The following is a 24,035-nucleotide window of genomic DNA, read 5'->3' as shown; positions in this document are numbered from 1 at the left end:
GTTGGCAATTTTTTTAAATTTTTTTTTTGCGATTTTGCCAAAACAACTCAACAACTTTGGCAAAGAAAGAAAGAAAGAAAGAAAGCAAAAAAAGCACAACAACTGTTTGAAATATGGCTATCCTAAACACCATTCCAATCAAAAGTGCATGTGAAATACCTTACATGCCAGTAATGGAAAATGATAACTATGTAGACATCCACAAATGGTGCAAATCTGGTGCCTTTATGGAAAAGTGTATGATTGTTGTATGAGTTGTTGTGCATTATATAATCGGCTGCACTTGCCATACCTTTGCAGTATCACAAACCACCACATCTTAAAATGATCACCATGTATTAATCTACAAATGGTGTGCAATCTGGTTCTTTCTTTTGTTTTGTTTTCTTTTGTAAAAGTGTTTCAAACTGAAACATCGAGCTAAGCCATTACAGCATTGCATCCAGCTTCTGATATTCCACAAGGAGCTGGCCAGGGTCCTGATCTCCTACACCCAGGCTTCCCTCTTTCCAAGTCTTTCTGGTATCCCAGCTTGGTATCCCATAAGCCCGCAATAAGTCCACATAAGTCTTACGTGCAGGCGCATAGACTGTGCATGAGGAGTTAGTTATGCCAACATACTGTAGGATCTGCACAGAAGACCTAATCAGCATGTACAGATCAAAAGTGAGACCAGCAGTTGTGACCCTGCTCCCCTCTACATGTGTTGATTACCCCCACATTTTTGTGTGTGACAGTACCGCTCCCCTTCCCCGGGGGAAGGCATTGTGGGTGGGCATCTGGGACCTCCCAGTGACCTGGCAGTTGGTGGAGGGATGCTGCCCACGTCATTAGGATTCCTAGCTGCATCATGCCCCCCAGCTGACCAATCGGATTAGCTGGGGGCATGGCCGATGGGGAGCTGCAGCACGGCTGGGGAGTGACCTCCATTTACCTTGTTGGATCTTGGGCAGCTGTGTTCCACAGAATCCTTTACAGTTTACACCATCATTTAAAGGCAATATGGATATTTTCTTATCCCTTTAGAAATGGCCTAAATGCAAAATCTGGATAATGTTTCTTTAAAACCCTTCTGAATTAAGTTTCCCAGGAGAACTAAACTGGAAGAGTTATATTCTTGCCTCAGTTCACCAAAGCTCCACAGAATGACCTGGTTTAGGGGTTCTAGTCAAAGGGTTTCTACTCCCAAGGTCCACTTGCAATGGTGGGAAATTACTGAGTCTCACCAGTTACAAAAGTGGGGTGCAGGGACAGATCCAGTTATAATATGATGGCAGATGGAGGCAGAGTTTGGCATAATCAGCTGGCAATTACTGACATCATCTTTCACTGATATCTAATCCACCTTTGGAAATTGCTCAGTTCTTTTCCACAGTATTTTCACTGTAGCTAGCAGTTCCATAGCTCAGCTTTCCTCAAGCTAAGTGCAGACATTTGCTCTGGAGGCATTGTGATTCACCCTCTCCATTTTTAGGCAGAATTTTCTGATCCTGAGGCTCTAAATCAGGGGCAGTCAATCTTTTTATACCTACCGCCCACTAATACATCTTTCTTGATGGTAAAATTTCCTTACCGCCCACCAGTGCTCGATGGAAGGAGGATTCCGCTTGTGCCGTAGAACCCCCTACTGCCCACCTAGAATCCTGAAACACCCGCTAGTGGGCAGTAGGGACCAGGTTGACAACCCCTGCTCTAAATAGAAGGTGCATTACCTTTTCTATTTTTGCATTCCCATTCCTCTTAAAGCATTTTTACCCATCTTTTGTAATTTCCTCTTCCATTCTCTTTTCACACTCAACTTGTATTCCCTCCAAACCCTCCCAGTTTCTTACATCCCTTTAACCTGGTTCTTTTACATTCACTTCTTCCTCATGTAACAGCTTTCCTCTCTTATCCCTTTCCTTTCCATTCCCAGTTTATTGATTTTATTCTTATAAATGCATATTAGCACTTTATCTTACATTCCTTTAGCACCTCCTCTAGTACTTTCCCCTCAAAGATGGATGACCTTCCTTCCATTCTTCCCTGTGAACTTCTCTATCTCCTGGCCATCTTTACTCAGCAGACAAGGGGTTGCTGGTACTAGCATTGATCCAATCAAAAGAGGGCGGGACAGGCAATGGGCAGGCTGTGGCACCGAGACACACCTGAAAGTGGTTGAAGGTGGAAAGTCGTGGATCCTGATTCACTGTTTGAGAAACACAGTTCTACATAGATTTCATACCAAGATCTGCCAGCTGGACCCAAGTGCAAAATATGTCCACTTACTAGGAGTCCAGGAATTTGTTTTGAGTACTAGAACTGAGCTGAGCTCATAGTTCTTTCACACATATGCATGTGCACACAAAATCCACTCCCAGTTACTCCCCTTTTCTTCATTTCAGCGGTACAACTTAGGAGGGAAATAATTTTCTTGCTGCAATTGCTAAACAATTAGGAGTCAGAAATCCTTGCCATTCTACTTCAAAAAACCTAGGGGTCTCCCGGTAGATCCCAACCCACCCAGCTATATCAAATGTCATGGAACACATCTTAATCCTTTAAATAGGAGGACCTCATAGAACATCCCCAACTCACAGACTTTCAGCTGAATTCCAAGGTACCGTATTTTTTGCTCTATAAGACGCATCAGACCACAAGACGCACCTAGTTTTTGGAGGAGGAAAACAAGAAAAAAAATATTCTGAATCTCAGAAGCCAGAACAGCAAGAGGGATCACTGTGCAGTGAAAGCAGCAATCCCTCTTGCTGTTCTGGCTTCTGGGATAGCTGCACAGCCTGCATTCGCTCCATAAGATGCACAGACATTTCCCTTTACTTTTTAGGAGGGAAAAAGTGAGTCTTATAGAGCAAAAAATACGGTACATTCTAGGAAAATACAGGTGAGTTTGAGCCTTTGATGGTTGGCCCATGGAACTGCGATGGCCTGAGATAAGAGGGCAGTTCATTTCAAATGAGAATAATAGCCTAATTTTTGTTGTTGTTGAAAGCTACGACCTTTAGCTGCTGTGCCACAGGCCGAGTTGGCCATGCCCATGTAATCGGCACACACTGAAGCCAGCACATATGGCTTTTGACACTCACTCATGACCACAGTTTCAATCTTTGATCTGCCAAGGGCTGAAAGTGTTGTGTGAATTTGCCTGGAGCTTCTGTGATCTCATCAGAAGCTATTTCCAAGAGAGTATGCTAAAGGCCACAGCCTTAATGGACCTGCCACAGTAGCCGCATATTCATAACAGCCCTGGCTGTTTCATTTATAATATTCACTTAATATTGGAAACTGTATTCAACTGGACCTCCCGTTGTTATGGGCGGCATGAAAAATGAATGCGTTCACTATGGCTTTGACAGCACTAATTGATGGATGGGCAGAATTGCAAGGTTTCTTCAGTCAATAGACCAAACCACTGTAACAATCCTGACCTTTCTCCCATACCTGCATAAAAATTGCTTCTGGTTTTGTTGAAGCTGCGGATATTCAAAAGTTATGCTTCTGGCCTTATCATCACAAGGCTTAATTCCATACATGGGAGGGGATTCCCAGGTGGCTCAATGGAGCCCTTTAACTTCCCACCAGTCCTTGTCCAAGCATGCATCTCTTTGAGTGCACTGCAGTGAGCCCAGCTGTTGCCTGGAATGAGAAGCCCACACATACCTCCCACAGAGCAGCCATCTCACTCAGTGAGCAGACTGAGTAGGACTTGAACTAGGAAGACAAGTCTTCAAATTCGTACTCAACCACAAAGCCCGGTGTGTGTAGCCTGGGAATGATAATTATCCTTCAGCTTCTCCCACCTCAAAAGGCTGCTGTGGCACAATTCTCTCTATAGAGCATTGAACTTTTTGAAGGAGGTACTAGATAGTCAAAATGGGGAGTCCTTTTGTTCTTATGAGAGTCATATGTTGCCAGTGGTGGAGCAGAGTTGGGGGGGGGGGCTAGAGCCAAAAGCAAGCAGGATGGCTTCTTTTCTCTTCTAGCCAGTCCCTTCCTCCTCTCTCTTTATCTGCTACTTCTTTTCTCTTCCACCATCTGCATGAAATCAAGTTGAGATCAGCATGAAATTAAGAATATACCAGTTATTAATAATGGTGTTAGAGTATGCCTTTCTACTGCTGCAGCCGCTCAGAATATAAACAGAATCCTGCTGCTTGATCTCTGTAGCATACCCTGTTGATATTTTTGTGTGATTCTTGCTCAGTAGCAGCTCTTCTTCGTCTGGGACTCCTCGTAGTAGAGCCCCGAAACCTGCTCTCAGTCCTGCATGGCCCAGTCCTGGAATGTGTGGCTGCTTTTGTGCATGCACAGAGCATCCTTGCCATACAATATGTTGTCAAATCCAGCCTTCAGATTAAAGGCTTTCCAGGTGGCATTGGGCACGAGTTCCATGTGGCTGTGAGCATCTTGACCTCTCATTTGTAGATGCTCATCAGGTCTCTGTTAGTTTTAGCAGGTCTCTGTTAGTTTTAGACAGTGCTTTTTTTCTTAAAAAATGCTTAGGGGTACTCTCATTTTCTTACTCATATTGAAATACTGCCCCTCAATGAGGCCAAACTTACATTCACAAAATGTTTAGGGGTATGCGTACCCTGCGTCCCCTCAGAAAAAAGCACTGGTTTTAGGTATTTTAAATGTATCATTGGTGCTATTGACTCTTGTTTATAATGTGGCTTTGATAGCGTGCTTTTATTCTGTTTTTAAACTGAAGATTGTTCCCCTGGGAATCTCCTTTTTTAGGGGAAATTGGGATATAAAATCTAATATATCTGCCAGTCGATCTGCCTGCCTGCCTATCTATTTGCAGAGATATATAAATAGATAATACACAAAACTTTTCTACAGAGTTTTGGGAATCCCAAACAGGTATATTTTAGCATTCTGTTTTCACTGACTTCTTTTCCCAAATGGAAAAGAGATGTCTGTGCCAGAGTGCCTGCTGGGCCCAACCTGACTTAAAAGGAAGCAGTATAAACAGGATGAAAGCACATATTTACATACTTTCTATGTTGGTGCCTTATTTGTTTTAAACACTTAATCTCTTGCCAATTATTTTTTTTTTACATCTCCCATGTCTGATGCTATGTGATGCTCTTTGTAAGTCTGTGTTTCTCCTTGTGGTAAGGTTGATACCACTAATTCTATTTGTCTTGAAGATGCAAAAGAAAAAAGAAAAGAAAAAGAAAAAAGAGAGGGGGACTGCCATGACGTAGGTGCGTTTTGAGTAAACAACCACAGCTGACTGCACCTTGTTATCTTGTGGAATCCTTAAGCAGCCAACGGGAGGAAACAGCACCTGGACAGACTGAACTGTTGCTGCTCACCTTTTTCCCCTGGTTTCCATTTTAAAAAAATAATAATAAGAGGGTTGTAAAAAATATTTCACTTACTCTTTGCTGCTATGAAGGGATCCTGCCAACCATTTTATGCATTTCACACTTTCTCAATATGGGGGCTTGGAGATGGAGGTGCCCAATAAAAGCAAGTGTGATAACCTGTGGGAGATGAAATAATTAAGGAGCAGCAGTAGCAGGCAATGTGGGCAAGGATACGGCTGCTTACTTGTCTCACTTGCCTGTCACGGTGCTTGGCACTGGAAGTGCAGCAGAAAATGTGTACACCACTTCACTTGATTGTTCTTATTTTGCAAAAGGAGCACTATCGCCCATGCATTTCTTGTGATCCAGAAAAGGGAGAGAAATGCTGGCTAAAACAAGAATTTGCCCTATGGTTGGAATTCATTTGAGGAATGTATGAGTAACATATAATCATCCTCAGAGTAGATCCACTGAAGTCAATGGAGTTCATTGGGTATACATGGAGAATGAGTTAGCTGAATATCACTGTCTGTTTTCAGGAGAATAGAGCACATGGCATTGTGAAATTTTGAGTTCTTGATGTGCCTCTAGCTCCATTCAGGCATTCAGTTGCCTTGCAAGAGAGCAAAAAAGAGTGAAGTCATAGTAGCAAGCCCCAAGCCTCCCCCCCCCCCGTGCATCACCCACCCTTACTTTATCACCCTCCATAAGTAGAAGGGCTCATTTCTGGAGTGGGGAGCACCCTGTACTCTGTCATGTCAATGCTGGCATGAGAACAGGCACCATGGAGTGCACAGTTTGTCATTTCATACACTGCTGCCGCCGATGTGTGTTTTCTACCGTTGCATGTTCTATTATTCTAGAACAACCAGGCTTTTAACCGAAAGAACAACCACCCCATCAGCTTTTAGATTGGTGGGAGATGTGAAATTGCAAGACAGAGAAAGCAAAGTAGAGGCTTAAGCAGTGTGTAACAGTGGGGGAGGAGATAGCACTTGCACCACAGTGATCTGTGATATGTTACAAGAGTGTACCTCCTTTTAACTGTGCAGTGATGGAGGGTACAGTCTGGTGGAAAACATTCATATTCTCTCTCTCTCTCTCTCTCCCTCCCTCCACTATTCCATGTTCAAAAGCCAACCAAGCTTGCTTGCTCGAGTGTTGGCAACAAGAAAACATTCTCCACTACATGTAAGAGCATCAGGCTAGCTTAGCAGCACAATGTGCACTATGTGGTACACACAGCCCTTTCCTCCAACACCTCTTCAGAGGCTCCCACCCCTTCAACATTTGTTGTCTACAGTGGTTACCTCGTTCTACCTAATACTCGGGCTGGCCTTCAGCTATGACAAACTACTACAGTGCATCATTAATTTGGGCTCTTCATTGTAGATCAAAAAACCCTAACTAATCCACATGAGCAACTCACCATGAACTGAGAGAAGCTGGAAAACAACATGTTCAGGGTTCCCCACCTCCACAGCCACAACTAGGCACTGAAGTGGCCATGAGAATAGGCTCTTTGTGTATACCCTCAGCTCCTTATATAAAGAAGAAGAAAAATGACATGTAGGCCTTCTTCCATCTGCTTTTGTCTTTTAGTTCAGGTGACAGAGGACTAGAAATGTTGCACTGGAGAGCTGTGAGCTCAGTTGCCCATGCAAGATGCAAAGAAAAAGAGCACAGTGTTTGAAAGCAGGGGAAGGCTTAGATCATTACACACGGATAGCCATGCATGACTCTCTGTCTCTTTTTCACACAGAGAATCCCAAGGACTTTTCATTCTCTTCGAAGATCACAGGCAGAAGACAAAATCTGTGAGAGCTGTACAGTTCAATCTTTTAAAAGAGAAGTGGGAGAGCACTGTGATCTGTGCTCCGGCTTGCCTAATTAAATGAAAGGTTGGGCAGATGGGAGCTTCCTTCTCATCGCATAACAGAATTGTGGCTTGTCCTGTCAAATGTGGTTCTCTTTAAAAAATATATATATGAACAAATGAAAGGAGAATTATCCTGCAATAGATTGCATCATATTGCATCTTCGGAAGCCTCACAAATGACTTGATCTCTAATAAGAAATGAATTCAGAAGTGGTTTGCTCCTGCCACAAAATATAATGCCTGCTTTCTAGCATCAGATCAGCCTGGCACCAGGATCTTTCAGATGTTTATAAATATGAGCATAACTAGCAAAGCCATCCAAGAGGAAGACTGTTGGGCTGGAAGGGAAACAAGAGCCCCCCTGGGGATTCCCCCTCCTTTCCCCCGAGAAAGGATTTAAAGGGGAGAATAGAAAACCATACACCACAGGCCCTGTTCTGAGTTTTACACGCAACAGGAAAGCCTTTGGGTTTTTTAGTTGGTAATGCATAGAGTCCTGTGTAATTCAGACATGATCAGCAGAGCACAGAAGCGACCAGAAATTCTCTTTATGAGCTACATACTGCCAGATTTTTCAAAGAGCCGTATTAGAATGTATTATTGTGATTAGATTATCCTAACGTATAAAGCCCAGGGAAGAATGTGCTCCCAACATAACCCCATATCCATGCCACACTTGTTTTTGGTAGCAGTAACGTGCCCTACAAAGGCATACTGTTCAATTATCCTCTTGCCCTTTCTACCATGATGGATACAGATTCCTACTATGTGTTAAATTGGCATCTAATACGGCCAGGGGTAGCCATGTGGCACTGGAAATGTGCTAAAAATGGTGCTAAAAATGTGTAGATAGATAGCAACTAATATGAAGATAAGATTTATTGGATTGTGTATAAAGGTTTGAGTATGTGCAGAACTGCCACTAAGCTGTTATTCTGAACAATGCCCTAGACATAAACAAAGGTTCTGGTATACTGATTGGTCAGTTGGTAGTCCATAGCATAGGATCTTATACTGTACAGGCAACTGGCTTTTTAGGAATTTGACGAGGATCAGGATCATTATCCGGAGCTTTGATGCATAATGTTTTCAAGGGTTCCAAGCACTGCTCATCCGTTATCTTACAACCCCTAGAACAACCCTGCAAGATTGGTATGCATTATTGTTCCCAGTAACAAGAGTGTGTGTGTATGTGTCTCCTGAGGTTGATAGAGATCTAGAACAGCTTGTCACAATCAACCAGTGAGTTTATGGCACAGATGAGATTCAAACTGGAGACTTCCTGATTCACAACTCAGTTGACTAGCCACCAGACCAGCATTCAGGGTCCCAAAGAAGACCTTCAAAAAACAAAGGACAAGGGACCACCTATCTCAGTGCTGGAGCTCATGTGCTGCGGGCAGAAGGTCCCAGCTCCAGTCCCTGAGCCATCTCCAGACTAGAGAAAAATACCAGGTAGCGGGTGATGTGAAAGTCTTCCTGCCTAAGATCCTAGATTGGTGATGCTGGTCAGAATAGAAAATACTAGGCTAGGTGAACAAGAAGTCTTTGGTATGTAGCAGCTTCCTAAATGACAGGGTTGTAAGAAGCTTGCCAATTCTCATGCTGATCACCATTAATTTGAATGCATCAGCCATGGCACAGAACCAGTAATCACAGCACAAAGCTCCTGCTCTTGTTGGTACCTTTTCTGAGAGGTAATTTACTTCTGCCTTTCCTTTTTGATGCTGCCTCAGCCTCAGCTGTTTGAAAGCAGGCTCCCACTAGCACAATGAGAAGGCACCTTCTTCATTCACCCACCACAAGCACACTTCATTTGCCCGCAGTAGAGCAGAAAACGTAAAATTTTGCAGGGAGCCACATGCCCTCAGTGGGTGGGCTGAGTATTTCTAGGGTCATTTTGACTCCATAGGATCTGGGAAGTGCTGTTTAATAGGATCTCTAGGTGGTCTGAAGTACCTCTCTACTGTATCATTTCAAACAAGATTATTTTGTATTCAGGCACACCATCTAAGTACAGAATATATGTACCCCATCAGATGTGGAATGAACCAACTTCCATCGTTGGCATTGTTGTGTCCCTAGATAATGCATTCAGAAAAATATCGGCCTTAGAGACAAGCATCCCAAAAGCAGCACACATTTATTTTGAACTCTGAACATAGCCTACACCTTGGTATTCTTTTGTTAGGCTAAAAGCCCACAATGCTCAGCTAATGTTCCATGAAACCAATGACAGGAGATTACTTCCTGATAGGAGGAGATCTCGCATGAGTGTTTTGACCTTAGAGCAGAGGTGGGCAACATGTGGCTCCCCATATATCTTTGGAATACAACTCCAGGCTGTATGGTCAGTGGTCACATGGATGATGCAAGTTCTAGTCCAATGCATCTGGAGAGCCACAGATTCCCCACCTTAGAGAATCTGATACGAAGGCAGAGAGGCTGCAGAAAGAGCAGTTTTGGAAGAGAAAGAGACTGAGAAATTCTAGTTGGAGTTAGGTAAGCATGCTAGGATGGTACCCAAATTATTCTTTGGGGATTCCTTGTAGGATTGCTAGTTTGCCGCTGCTTATGCCCTGCCAAGTATATTTAAAAGTAAAGCAAATATTACAAAGGCACCATAAGCTTCTAGTGTTACTTCTCAATTCAACTGAAACTTAACCTGATACCACTGGCTCTGAAACCCCATAGTGCTTGAGGAAGTAAGCAGTTCAAGTACAGCAATAGTTCATTTGATGGGACCCTCTCCCCTGCTCTGTCCAAGAATCATAGGGTCAGCGAAAATGGCCCAGAAGTTACCAATTTCCAGATGCAGAAGCCTTTCTTCCTGGATTCTTGGTTTTTTTAATTCTCAGGTTGGTGTCGCTGCACGGATGCTGAGCTGTCAGCTCCGGCTGTGAAACAACACGACAGGGAAAGCATCCCTGTGACCCGATAATAGGCACAGGACGCTGTTTATGATAATGCCAGCAATAAAACCTAGAGAGATTTGACAGCATCCTTTTTTTGCACCGGGAATGGATCAAAACTCCCCTGTGTGTCTGTCAGGCTGAGCAAAAACCTTTCATTTCTCAAAAATAATAATAATTCAGATTTTGGCTCCCTATGACAGATGCAATGAGATGACAGGCGACAAGCAAAGCTCATGGCATGTAATGTAGCATCTTCCCCAGCCCTTGGAGTGTGGGGGAAGCAAGTGACAGTGGATCTATTAAAGGACGAGTTCTCTACCCGTGGAAGAAATTTTGGGGAACATGGACATGGGGAGGGGAAAACCTGGCCCATCAATCCCTCATCTGGAGACAGCTGAGATCAGAGTGTTCTGCCCTTCTTCCAATGAGCTTGCAGCAATTAGGGTTGCTTTTTTCCATCACGTTGCCATACACCTGGGTTTTCCCTGACATCTGCCGATTCCGCAAAATCCCCCCCCCACACCATTTTTACACCTGAAAACCAGGACATTTTCCTGATGTATGGCAAGCCTAACAGCCATGTGGATTTGGCTATCTTCAAACTACCACATTTTTGGGAGACTTGGTTGGCTAGGAGTTGAACTACAACTCCTATTACCCCAAGGTAGAATGGCCATCAACTCTGGAGCTGATGAGAATTCAAGTTCAGGACATCTAGAGGGCACCAAGTTGCAGAAGGCTGCTACTGCTAACAAGGGCTGTTTGCAGTTGTTGCTCTCTGTTGTTGCTCTGAAGTTGTTGCTCTCTGTTGGCAGTCTCTGAGTTCTGCTCCTCTTCTATCCATGTCCTATCATGCATTTGCTGAGTCTCCACCCCACTGCCCTCCACCACAAATAGACTGCACCCTTCACCATTAATGGCTTGAGAAAAGGTAGCAAGCTAAATACTGCCTCCCTCACCACCACCACCTCAATCTAGATGCTACACTAACTCAAGCTGCCAAATTACCAAGCAGTTTAAACACTCCACAAAAGAACAACCCCACGCCACCCCTAAATGCAGAAGTTCTTTGGGGCTTCCAACACAACTCAGATCCAGATCCCATGCAGGGGCAGACTTTGGTCTTTCAAATTTCAGCAGCACCCCGTGCAAGCCCAAAATTCGGTGCCCCCATCTCTTACCTTCTGTTTTGCTCGATTCACTGTGTCATCTTTCGCCCCAGCATTGGGTTGTAACCAGAGTATTATCACCCATGGCAGCCATTTTGTGCTGGCACCCACTTCTATATACAAGTACCATCACTTCATTCCCCCCCCTCAAAACCCCCACTGGTTGTAGTTTTGGCCTTGTGGGACAAGTAGGCAGAGCCAGAAACAAATTCTATACCCCAGCTGCTAGACCAAGGATGGGGAATTTGTGGCTATGCAGATGTTTTTGGATCGCAGCTGCCATTGGCCACAGCCAGCATGGCCAATGCTCGGGGGGGGGGGAGTTCTGGAGTCTAACAACACCTGGAGTGCCACAGGTTCCCCATGCCTGCAAGCAGTCACGTTTCAAGTCACGCTGCAGCTTCCATCAACCTGCTCTTGGCATCTGTCCCACTGTTTTGGATTCCCATTTCTGCTCAGACTCAGCATGCACAGTGTTCAAATGGCAAAGTGTGAACTAGAATGCTGATAGCAGTGTTCATGCAAGTAAAATGAGGCTGGATGCTGAGATATGGCTGTGGGGTTTGATCTTTATACACAGGCTTCCAGGATTGACAGCATCCCCCACGCTCGGCATCTACATAACTTCCCTCTGACAACCAAAAGAAACAAACTACTCCTATATCATTAAATGGCAAAGCTCCTATTCATTTTAATGGGAGACGGATCGCTGTCTCAGTATTTATGGGCCAAAGAGAAATGCAAAATGTAAGATTTCCCATTAGCTGTTTGCAGTAAATGGGCATAAAGAAAAACCTCATTCTTCCCCTTTAAGAAGAATTTTATATTTGACGCGCACACACAAATTCACAGAAAATTTAGTATCAACTTCATCACAGAAGAACATGATTTAATCAAACAGAGCTCTCATAGCACAACATGATTCTTCTGTAATGCATTAATCTTGCTGTAATATATTGATGGAATGCATAATCCAGAGAAAGTTAGTTATGCTTAAATCACACTGAAATCAATAGGGCTTAAGTTAGCTGTAAGTAACTTAGTTAGTTGATTTCAATGAGACTTAAGCATGACTATTTCCTCTGTATTGTGGGGGTTCTATGAGTGTAAAGAAGAGAAAATCATCCTGTGCAGAGAAAATGGGAGAATTTTCTTTTTCATTAACTTTTTAAATCCTTTCCTGATTCAGGAGTGAGAATGAGAGCAGACATTTCATGTGGGGCAGGAATTCCATTTGAGGCGCAAGGCAAATGATGGTTTATTTATTTATTACATTTGCCCTCACATAAATGGTAGTTTCTTTGCATGTTTTAATAAGCAGGGCCTGTGACAAAATGTTGCAGCGTGGACAGCTCCTGTCCTGGATTCTACCAAGCCAGCCATTCCCCTTTTTAAAACTCCATTCCAGGTTCCCCCTGCCAAGTTTCTATTTCTGTATCCCCAAGAGTCATTCAACATTCCATGCACACTGAGCATGCTCAGTTCTCATTGAGTTGCTCGGTGCCCCTCCTTAGATTCTTCCACCCCACAAAACAAGATTTGTTGCACTTCTGCAAATATTGGTGTTACTCCCCAAACCTGACAATGTCTCCCTTCTTCAAATGAGGAGCCCACCCAGAGAATGACTTGGTAATTAATACCTAGAATTATTGTATTTTAGGAAGGAACATTCAATCCTAGAAGAGAGCCAAAGGCCAAATACTTATGCCTGACCTTGGTGGTAGAGTTGCACAACAGCTCTACCTTCTATAGCCATGAGTCTGCAGATTCACTTATGTGGCTGTCTGGCCCTGCATTAGGAACACAAGAAGCTACTTTATACACCAGGTTAATTTCCTTCGTCCATTGAGTCCAATATTTTCAACTGGCAGTGGGTCTTCAAAGCATTAGACAGTGGTCTTCCCTGCTCCCTGTAGCTATTAACTGGAGATGCTAGAGGTTGATTGTGGGACTTACGCTGTGTACACACTGCAAATGTAAAGCGCATAGGGCAGGATTCCTCTAACTGGCCCCATCAGTGGAAGTTCTGTGCGGACACTACCATTTGTGCAATGAGGTTTCTCCTTTCTCCTTCTCCCATGTGCCCTAGGTGCCCCCTTAAATTAGCTTGGGGGCTCAGGAGAACCCCCAGAACAATGAAGGGGGGGGAAGGGAGCAGAGTATCACTACATCTGGCAAAAGGGACTGCTTGTACAGACAGAACAACTGGAAGAGTGCAGTGTTTAATTCCACCCATGGCTTCTCCCAGAGAATCCTGGGAAGTGTAGGCTATCTTTTCCAGAGCTACAATCCCTTAGCACCCTTAAAAAACTACAGTTCCCATGATTCTTTGGGGAAGACATGTGCTTTCAAGTTATGGTGCATACTACACAGCTGTTCCATGTGCAGAGCATGTGCCCTACTCACGGAGCTGCAATCCCTCCCTGTCAATAACTGCTCTGGTACTAAATCTCATAATTAAGATATAATTGCATCTTGAAACTACTAGCATTTTGGGAAGAGATTTTCTTAATCAGTGGTTTAGCTAGCTAATATTAGACCCCAGATTTAGTGGTTCTTTGTGGTGGCGGAGGAGCTTTAGACAGTCATCTGCACTATTTCAGATGCAAAGTACACATTAATCGTTTCTCTTTTCCACCCACCCCAATCCATGCTTTGCAACTGCTTCAGTGTTTCTGCTATAGAGCAAAATGCAGACAAAAAGAGTTTGCCAACCCTGATTATAATGATGTTGGTGTTGATAATGATGACAGTAATACTATGAATAATCACATAAATAGTCTCAAGCACATGCAGTTTCACATTTTTTAAAACTCACTTGAATAACAGCACCATTATGATTGCAGGAATAAAGTTTATGTCTGTTGCCTTGATGCTAAGGCAATTACCTTGTGTGCAAGCACCACCCTGTTGCAGGAAAGGGTAATATAATTTTAAAGTAAAAATAATAAAATGAGGATTAGTAACAACACATGGGCCTGGCAGGCTGCTCCTCAACTGTAAGATTTAAAAACCAAAATCAAAACCAAGATGAAAGACGGGATGCTGCAGTGACCCCCATGCCCATACTTGCCACTACTCTCATCCTCTGCCACCAGAAGTGCCTTCTTCTGAAGCACATTGAGAGGGCCCAACACAACATCCTGACATGGCTCTGCACCCAAAACAAATACAATACCTTGTTATGCAGATGCAATAATTACAACATATAGAGCTCAACAGGCTGACAGGATGTACACCATATACAATCCTTGTATATGGTGTACATCCTGGACTTGATTCCTATGTTAGGAAGTAAGCTCCCTGGAGCTGGCACCTATATCTGTGACTCTCTGAGTGGTAGTCTGGGAAGTGGGAGGGTGAGCTGTGGGGAGCGTTGGGTGGTGCCCATTGGCACTGGTAGGCCAGAAAGAAGGGTGGGAGGTCCAGCAGTAGGTGAATCCAGAGCCAACAACAGGCAGGGCCAACTCATTCCAGCTCTGTCCCCAACCTCCTTCTCCTCCCTGCTAAGTACATGGGTACAATGGAGACCAAGGAGGATGAAGCCGACAGCCACTGCCATCCTCTGGGAGGGTTGGAAGGAAGTAGGCATACAGGCAGGGGTTGAGGGCATACCCTGTAAGTGTCCTGGAAAAAACTAGACATCCCATTACCCTTCTTGTGAGAGAAAGAGAGCCATTTTGGATGCCATGAGCTCGCACAATTTAGTGCTGTGACACCCCCCCCAAAAAAAGTGCTTTTTTCCGAGGTTGTGATTTTGCTTGGTGCCCCAAAATGTGTGTATTTTGGCGCTGTACCTGAAAAGGCACTTTTTCAAGGGGGAACCATGACGTGAAATCAAGCAAGATCATGGCATCCAAAATGGCTGTCATTTTCCCACAAGAAAAAGCAGGAAGAAGTTGTCCAGGAAGATTGTGTCCTGGATTTTGCTGTTGGGGTGTTAAAGGTTATGTGACGGCATATTGCAATTGATGGGGCAGTGCCCCATCCACCCTCACAGACTAGCCTCCAGTGGCTATGGAGCCCTGAGGTCCAGCCCTAGCTGCCCCACTGCTCTTAATAAGAAAATGGGGGGTGGGGTGGATACAGACCCACATGAACATGAACATGTTTACTAGCATTGAGAAATCTCTGTAGTTTGAAAAGAATAGCTTTAAAGAATTTATTGGACTATCCCCTTGTAAGCTGGGACAAGCTACTCAGCTATACTAAGTCCTCATTTCCACCTTTGCTTTCTCTCCGCCTTTTCTCATATTTCACCAGCAAACCCTCCACCTCCTCACAGCGGCTCCCCCAACATGGCTGCCTCTCCTGGCTGCTGTAGCTATGGCAACCATGCTCTTCCCCCAACAAATGATTGGGGCTATGTCTCTCTCCTCAAATGCCCTCTGGCCTCCTCATTAGTTGTGGTGCTGGCTTTTCAGAAGCCTTGCATCCCCACAAGCCAGGAGCGAAGGCTTGGGTTTCAATAATGGGCAGCGGGGGTGTGTGTGTGAAATGGGATGGGGTGGCGAGGAGATTCAGGAGCCAGAGCAGCAAGGCATGCTTGCCAATTCTGTGCACACTAAGGCTGGCAGGGCTGGCTCGGGGCAAGGCTTCAGCTGCTGCTCATTCTGACAGCGGATGCGCTTGTCACATGCCCAGTTTCACTGAGGCTGGCTCGTGTTAGAGAAGCAATGAATGAAGGCAGCCGCTGTGCATTAAGAGCTCACTCCTGTACCAGGGAGGGCAATATAAATGCCTTGAAACAAGCACTGAACTCAGCAGAGCCTGTTTCTGTTTCGGTATAATTTATATGAAATCCTAAGAGAAACCCTCAAATCTGAGGGCTTGTCTGCACTTCAGCTTGTCTCATTCCAAGGAACCACAGGTCTGAGCAGTTTTCTGTTTGTGCAGTGCTTTCCAGGCATGGGTCCTAGTGGTTTTGCATTTGCCCCACTGCTTTCCCACAGAAAACCTACTCTTGAGGGCTAAATCAGAGCAAACAGCAATCCAGAGAAAACCCAATTGACATTTGCTCCGATTCAGTGTTAAACAGCAGGTTTCCCCAGGGGAAAGTGGAAAAGTGGATGAGCCCTTAATCTATGTGACAGTGCATAAATACTAGGCTCACGTGGATTTCCAAATCATGCACATGCTTTTCAGCACAACCCTTTTATGCACAGGTTGCCTTACAGGGATGTTTCCCCCAGACCTACATTTGCCATGGAATGAATCTGGATGCATGCGTATAGAGCTTCCTGATAGGGCCACTCAGAGGCCACGTCTGCCAGATGGAGTCAAACTTCCCCAGCCCTTGAGATGAGATTGCTCCTACATGCCATCCTGTCAAGTGAGATGCTGAATAATTCAAGCAAGACCCTGAACAGCCTGGAAGATACCTCTAGGTCTTGCTTAATGAGCTCATCATGGACTGCTCATCCAAGGATAACTTAAAGGTGGGATGACAGGAGACTCGGCTGAATACATAGCTCTAGCACTAGGTCCAGGAGTGCTTTTCTAAAGTAACACCCATTAGAAGGGAAGGAGAGAGGGGGCTTCTCCATACTCATCTGGATCCACTCTAGACTTGGAGGCATGCTGAGAAGTGGGTTGTTCAAGAGAGTCGGGATTCAATGTTCAGACTTGGCAAAATAAAAATAAAATGAAATGAAATGAAAAGCCATACATCTAGCTTTAAATTGGAATGTTGAAGGCAGTTGTATTTGTGGTTACAAAAAGAATTGTATTCAGCAGACTATGATAGTTTGCATGCAATATGTTTGCTTTCTCCAAAAGCTTTCTGGGGTGACTCATTGTGTCTATCACAATGAATTCATACCATTTGTGTACAGGGAAGCAGGGGATCTGCTTTCCTAACCTGAATCCAAGGGTTTTCCATTCTAAGACTGATAAAACTACAAAAGGCTAATACCCATTCCTTCTCTATGGAGTGTTATATACCGGGAAATGCTCAGGCTCTTAATTAGAAAACAACAATAGCAACAGCAGAAGTTTCCAAAATGGTACAGGAAGTGTGGCATGTTGTGGCACAGGTCATCGGTTTTTTCACAGACGCAAATCAGTAGGTGCTTGTGACCCATGCCAATACAGTGCACACATGATGTTTCATGTGCTAGTGGAAGCGGTGGCCATCATATTCCCCCCCCCACATGATGTAAAATTGAGATATCAGTACTAGGAAATCTGATTATTCCAACAATAGACACGCTAGTTGTGTGAAGAACTTCAGATCCCCTGAGACAATTGAGTAATAGCTTCACATGTACCAATATGTGATTGTCTTGCTAGGTCCTTAGTTACAGCTAGACCTCTTTGGACAAGTGACTCTCTGGGTTCCGTGTAGGATTTATTTCTCATCTATCCAGCTTTCAGGGCCCGACTACAGCAAAAAAAAAGAAAGGGGGGAAAAGGCAATAGAAATGGAGGGTCTATATTAGAAGCTGCATCCATCCTGTTGTTGCTTTCAGCTTGAGATGGTTGCTTTAGAAATATTTACTCCCCAAGTAATTGCAGCTGACACCTGGTGAGCGCTTTTCATTTCCCCTTTCCTTCACAGGTGACTGCCTGTGTTAGGATATTAATAGCTAAAGGTTGAGAGGGCTTGGGCTGCTTGTCCCAGCAGTGGATTGCTGAGAGCTTTCTTCGTAGCAGCCAGGAATCATTATACACCAAGTGTCTACTTTCAACAAATGAGTCAACTGGGTAGTAAGTACAGCAATTCTTTTGGTTACAGAAGGGAGGGGGACTCCACAAGCAAATGAGAAGCAGACGTCTGTACACACCTTGCCTAGCTGGCAGCAGATTTGGCACTTGGTCCCATTTCTCTCTTCTGCCCTTGGCATTTCAGGCAAAGTTCGCTGAGCATCATTTATATGGCGTGTTGATAATGGCCCAGCCAAATCTTGCAGTGAGTCTGGAGAGCATTATACATTCAAGAGTGTGAGACACTTCGATAACAGTCAGGTGGAGAAGGAAATTTTAGACGAATGCAGGCGTTCATCATGTGTGGCAGCTGAGCTACACAAATAGAGTGAAATTCATGGCCTAAGTAACCTTGCTGGAGTGGCAGCTAATGTACGAGCTGCAGCCGTCTACTTCCAAGGCTTATGTTTGTGCTGGCTGAGTCTCTGGATCTGCATGAAATGGGTCAGCCTTCATTTGGTTCAATTTCTGTGGTTGCCCTGAAAATTCGTTGTAGTGATATGTACAACAGTCCCTTTAACTACAAGCTGTTAATGTGAAGAGGAGGAGGAAAACAGAACTGCTACATCAGATATGGAAGGAAGGAAGCCAGTGCCCTACTATAGGTGGAAGTTATTTAAGCTGCTGCCTGTAATGTAAACCAGAGATGGGTTTATCTGTGGCCTTCCAGATGTTGTTAGACTGCAACTCCCATCAGACTTGGCCAGCATAGTCAATATTCAGGGATGACAGGAATTGGAGGGCCAAAGATTTCCTGTCCCTTTTCCTGCGGACAAGGACTTCTATATCTCATTAAGACACAGAGAGAGATTCTATTGTTTCCAGTGTTTAGGACCATGCTTCATCATACCTGCTCCTTATCATACCGTTTACATTCTTTTAAACTGCTTTTTAATTGTGTTTTTCAATTTTTCCCCAAATTGTTTTTAATTGTTTTAACTTTTTATGTTTTTTGGGGGGTTATTCGGCTGTTTCTGTTTATATTTTGATTATGTATTTTGTGTTTTTATATTGAAATTTTATCTTGTGAACTGCCCTGAAACCTGTGGGTATGAAGTGGTATATAAATTTAATAATATCTGCACATGCACTGCACTTTTCTCATGTGTGGCAGAAACCTTAGGATTCCCAGACTGCAACCACTGGCTTTTATTGTTTTCAGTTGCCATGAATTAGATCTTCACACCAAGCACCATTTTTTCTACCTGGGATTCTAGGCTGTCCTGGCATGCTGGCTCTTTTTCTCAGGGAAACTGGAATAGATGATGAGCCTATTGAAGTTAGTGGAATCTCAGTGTGGAGGTAATATAGGTGCATAGCCTTAGGAAATATAAATACATGAATATTTATCCCCAGTATTTCAGGGGAAACTGTTTTGCATTGCTCCTGTATGCAATGGGACCTGTTTCTCAGTACCTCTCCTCATTGGGGTCTATATTTATCATAGACTGATACTATAGGGCAGGAGTCACTAATCCAGTGCCAGATTACCAATATTCAGAGTAGGCACCAGCCTATGGGCCCCATGCCTTTTAGGGCCCCCACAACAATGGATCAATAATATTGATTTGATCTTGGGGGAAAATTACAAAAATGTATTGTGATGGGAGCCCCAAGATTTCTACAGCCTGGGGGCCTCCACAGGCTTTAATCTGGCACCACACTTCTCTGTGTTGCTCCAGATGTTGTTGAATTCCAAATCCCATCAGCTTCAACCAGCATGACCCATGAGAGTTGTACTTCAACAACATCTGGAGAGCTGTAAGTTAGCTACTCCTGGTCTAGGGTGCACTAGTATGAAGAAGACTAGGAACTCTTTGATTTCCTCCAGAGTTTTCCTCTTCCACTTAACAGCCTTTTCATATGCTGCTCGAATAGGCTTTAAATCTTGGGACTTCCTCATGCCAGCGTAATTTTCCATCTGGGTTCATTTTGCTCATGAACCTTATGTAACAGTTTTCAGAGAGACAGCCATGTTGTTCTTTTTCAGCAAAACCAGTGAGGAGCACTGTGGCATCTTAAAGGTGAACCAAATTTCTAATGCTAATCTTTAAAGGTGCCCCAAGACCCTTTGTTGTTCCATATGTTTACAAAATGTATAGATAGTTTTGCACCATGAAAACAGTCTCATGGTTTTCATGATGCTAGATACCCTTTGGAGCTGTATTTGCTTGTCTACTCTGATCTCCTAGGATTTATTACTCACTCATCATTTTTATGGACTGCTCCTGTGTCAGGAGTTTGCCCATGACTGGAAGAAAGCATTATGGACACAGTTTCCTTCTCTCACATGTGAAGGCAGAATTTCCCATTGTGCCTTCAGTATGGAAAATAATAATAATAATAATGGTGGTGGAGCTGAAGCAGCATTTATAGCATTTATAAGAGTTTACTTTCTCAGCCCTAGCCCTGATTAGGAAGATAATTGGGTTATCTATAATTTTCCAAGGTGGTAGCTACTATAAAGGTAAAGGTACCCCTGCCGTACGGGCCAGTCTTGACAGACTCTAGGGTTGTGCGCTCATCTCACTCTAGAGGCCGGGAGCCAGCGCTGTCCGCAGACACTTCCGGGACACGTGGCCAGCGTGACAAGCTGCATCTGGCGAGCCAGCGCAGCACACGGAACGCCGTTTACCTTCCCGCTAGTAAGCGGTCCCTATTTATCTACTTGCACCCGGGGGTGCTTTCGAACTGCTAGGTTGGCAGGCGCTGGGACCGAGCGACGGGAGCGCACCCCACCACGGGGATTCGAACCGCCAACCTTTCGATCGGCAAGTCCTAGGCGCTGAGGCTTTTATATATGTATAATCTCCACCCCCCAAAAAAACCCCCTTATTATTTCCAGAGAGTGGTAGGGGGTGCTTTTTCCTATGTTGATGGCCTTTCAGCTGATTCCCTGGTGGCCCGCTGGAATGTGGAGTTAACCAGGGCTATTGACTGTTTGGCTCCGAAGCGCCCTCTCTGATTGCATGGAGCCCGGACAGCCCCGTGGTTTTCCACGCATCTGAGGGCAATAAAACAATCGCTGAGATGGTTAGAGTGCTGGTGGTGGACAGCTCATTCTGAATCTGACCGGACATGGGTTAGAGCTCAATGTTGAGCCTACCAAGTGGTGACCTTCTTCACCGCTTCTATTGCATCTGTGGACAACAGCAGCAGGAGACTCTTTCAGGTGGTTCGCAGTTTAGCAGAACCACCTGCTCTATTGGGGCTCAGTACAGGCCACATGATCTCCTGCAATGATTTTGCAAAGTTTTTTTGCAGATAAAGTCACTCAGATTGGTGGGAGCAGCGCCAGGGCGGGAGAGTCAAGTTGCGTGGGATCAATTCCAATCTGTTACATCCGAGAATGTGGAAAGGCTGCTTGGACCAGTGAAACCAACCACCTGTCTCCTTGATCCTTGCCCATCCTGGCTTATAAAAGCTAGCCGGGAAGGGCTGGGCGATGGGCTTCGCGAGGTGGTGAATGCTTCTCTCTGTGAGGGAGCCTTCCCAGACCTGCTGAAAGAGGCAGTTATCAAACCGCTTCTTAAAAAACTATCTTTAGATGCGGTCAATATGGCCAACTACCTCCCAGTCTCAAATCTTCCATCCTTGGGCAAGGTGATTGAGTGAGTGGTGGCTGAACAACTCCAGGCACGCCTGGAAGAAGCGGACCATTTGGATCCCTTCCAGTCAGGATTCAGGCCTCATCATGGGACTGAAACTGCCTTGGTTGCACTGATCAATGATATCCAGCGGGCTAGGGACAAAGGTGAGAGCTGTTTCCTAGTTCTGCTAGACCTCTCAGCGGCTTTTGATACCATTGACCATAACATCCTTCTGGACCGTCTAGAGGGGCTGGGAGCTGGGGGCACTGTTATACAGTGGTTCCGCTCCTTCCTCCTGGGCCGTGTTCAGAAAGTGGTGGTGGGGGATGAGTGTTCAGACCCCTGGGCTCTCACTTGTGGGGTGTCTCAGGATTCTGTCCTCTCCCCCATGCTTTTCAACATCTACATGCAGCCGCTGGGAGAGATCATCAGGGAGTTTGGGCTGGGTGTTCATTAATATGCAGATGATACCCAGCTCTACCTCTCTTTCAAATCGGAACCAGTGAAGGCAGTGAAGGTCCTGTGTGAGTGTCTGGAGGTGGTTGGAGGATGGATGGTGGCTAACAGATTGAGGTTGAATCTTGACAAGACAGAAGTACTGTTTTGGGGGGACAGGAGGTGGGCGGGTGTGGAGGACTCCCTGGTCCTTTATGAGGTAACTGTGCCCCGAAGGACCAGGTGCGCAGCCTGGGAGTCATTTTGGACTCACAGATGTCCATGGAGGCGCTGGTCAATTCTGTGTCCAGGGCAGCTGTTTACCAGCTTCTTCTGGTATCCAGGCTGAGACCCTATCTGCCAGCGGACTGCCTCGCTAGCGTGGTGCACCCTCTGGTTATCTCTGTTTTGGACCACTGCAATGCGCTCTATGTGGGGCTACCTTTGAAGGTGACCCAGAAACTACAACTAATCCAGAATGCGGCAGCTAGACTGGTGACTGGGAGCAGCCACCGAGACCACATAACACCGGTCTTGAAAGACCTACATTGGCTCCCAGTACGTTTCCGAGCACAATTCAAAGTGTTGGTGTTGACCTTTAAAGCCCTAAACAGCCTCGGTTCAGTATATCTGAAGGACCGTCTACCCAGACACTGAGGTCCAGCGCCGAGGGCCTTCTGGTGGTTCCCTCACTGAGAGAAGCCAAGTTACAGGGAACCAGGCAGAGGGCCTTCTCAGTAGTGGCACCCGCCCTGTGAAACGCCCTCCTATCAGATGTCAAAGAGAACAACTACCAGACTTTTAGAAGACATCTGAAGGCAGCCCTGTTTAGGGAAGATTTTAATGTTTGATGGATTACTGTATTTCAATATTTTGTTGGAAGCTGCCCAGAGTGGCTGGGGAAACCCAGCCAGATGGGCCGGGTATGTATGTATGTATGTATGTATGTATGTATGTATGTATGTATGTATAAATAAATAAATAAAAAATTTTCATTGTAGATTCAATTTTTATGCCTTTTACTTCTTTCCTCCTGTGCACCAATCTTTAATTACTCTAATTACCAGGTCTGAAAAGCTCACATTAAACAAACCAACTAACCAACCAACCAACCAACCAACCAATCAACCAACCAACCAACCTGGCTTGCTTTTTCTGAATATGAGCTCTGAGAATTTTGCTTCCTTTTTGACTGAATTGTTAGAATACCTGGCCTTCTGGCTCATTAATGTTTCCTTTGAGCCTGATGCTAGGCTAGTGGAATAGCTAGGGACAGAGCAAAAGCAGGGACTGTTACAGCAGCAGGCGTTGGTGAGAAATAATATAGTAATGTACCTCTATTGGCCATGCCTGTCATGTTCTGCTTTTCAATGCAGAACACTAAGCTGGTGAGTAGGGGTTCTAGGTGGGATCTGAAGGATGAATCTTTTTCCAGTTCCAGAGAGGTGGGAACACACAAACAATGGAATTGTATTCACCAGCAAACTAGTGGTTATCAGCCCAATATTTTGATAATTAGTGGATAATTCTTTTATAACACAATTAAATCACAAAAGCGCAAATGCTACCATTTAGCTTTAGAGTGGTGTCTGATAGAATAGCTGCTTACTCTTTATGCTAGGGATGGAAAATTGGTAGCCCTCCAGATGTTGCTAGACTACAACTCTCATCATCCCCTACTATTGGCTGTGCTCTCTGGGGCTGATGGGAGATGGGGTGTCTAGAAACCACAAGTCTGAGCAGTTTTCCTTCTTCTCAGGGATACTAATTAAGCCTCTTGAATGTTTTAAGTCTGAAGGCTTCAAACATAAAATGGAATAAGTTGTCTCATCAACTGCCAAATACAAACTACCATTGCATGCTATCTATCAAACACCAAAGAGGAGAAGCATCACTTTAAATGCTTTCTAAAAATGAATATTCCTGCATGTCAGACATTATATATTTTAAATTATGACAAGTCATTGGTTTTCAAATTATCTACCAAGGAGCAATTGCGACCTATAAGCTCACGTGGAACCTAAATT

General features: G+C 44.6%; 1 protein-coding gene across 3 annotated transcripts in view; it reads right to left on the bottom strand.

The window, feature by feature from the left end:
• LRRN2 (leucine rich repeat neuronal 2) overlaps positions 1-24,035 on the bottom strand; it is a 159,132-nt gene that overhangs the window by 51,061 nt on the left and 84,036 nt on the right. The window contains exon 1 of one of the 3 annotated variants that reach the window (XM_081193444.1): positions 5,388-5,468. The exons of the other annotated variants lie outside the window; for them this stretch is intronic. The gene's annotated coding sequence lies outside the window, so the exon portion shown is untranslated. Of the gene's footprint in view, positions 1-5,387; positions 5,469-24,035 lie in introns of those variants that run through there. 3 annotated transcript variants of the gene reach the window in all.

The sequence above is a fragment of the Podarcis bocagei genome, assembly GCF_964188305.1.
Source record: "Podarcis bocagei genome assembly, chromosome: 5".
NCBI classification, from domain to species: Eukaryota; Metazoa; Chordata; class Lepidosauria; order Squamata; family Lacertidae; genus Podarcis; species Podarcis bocagei.
This window is presented reverse-complemented; position numbering and strand designations above follow the sequence as displayed.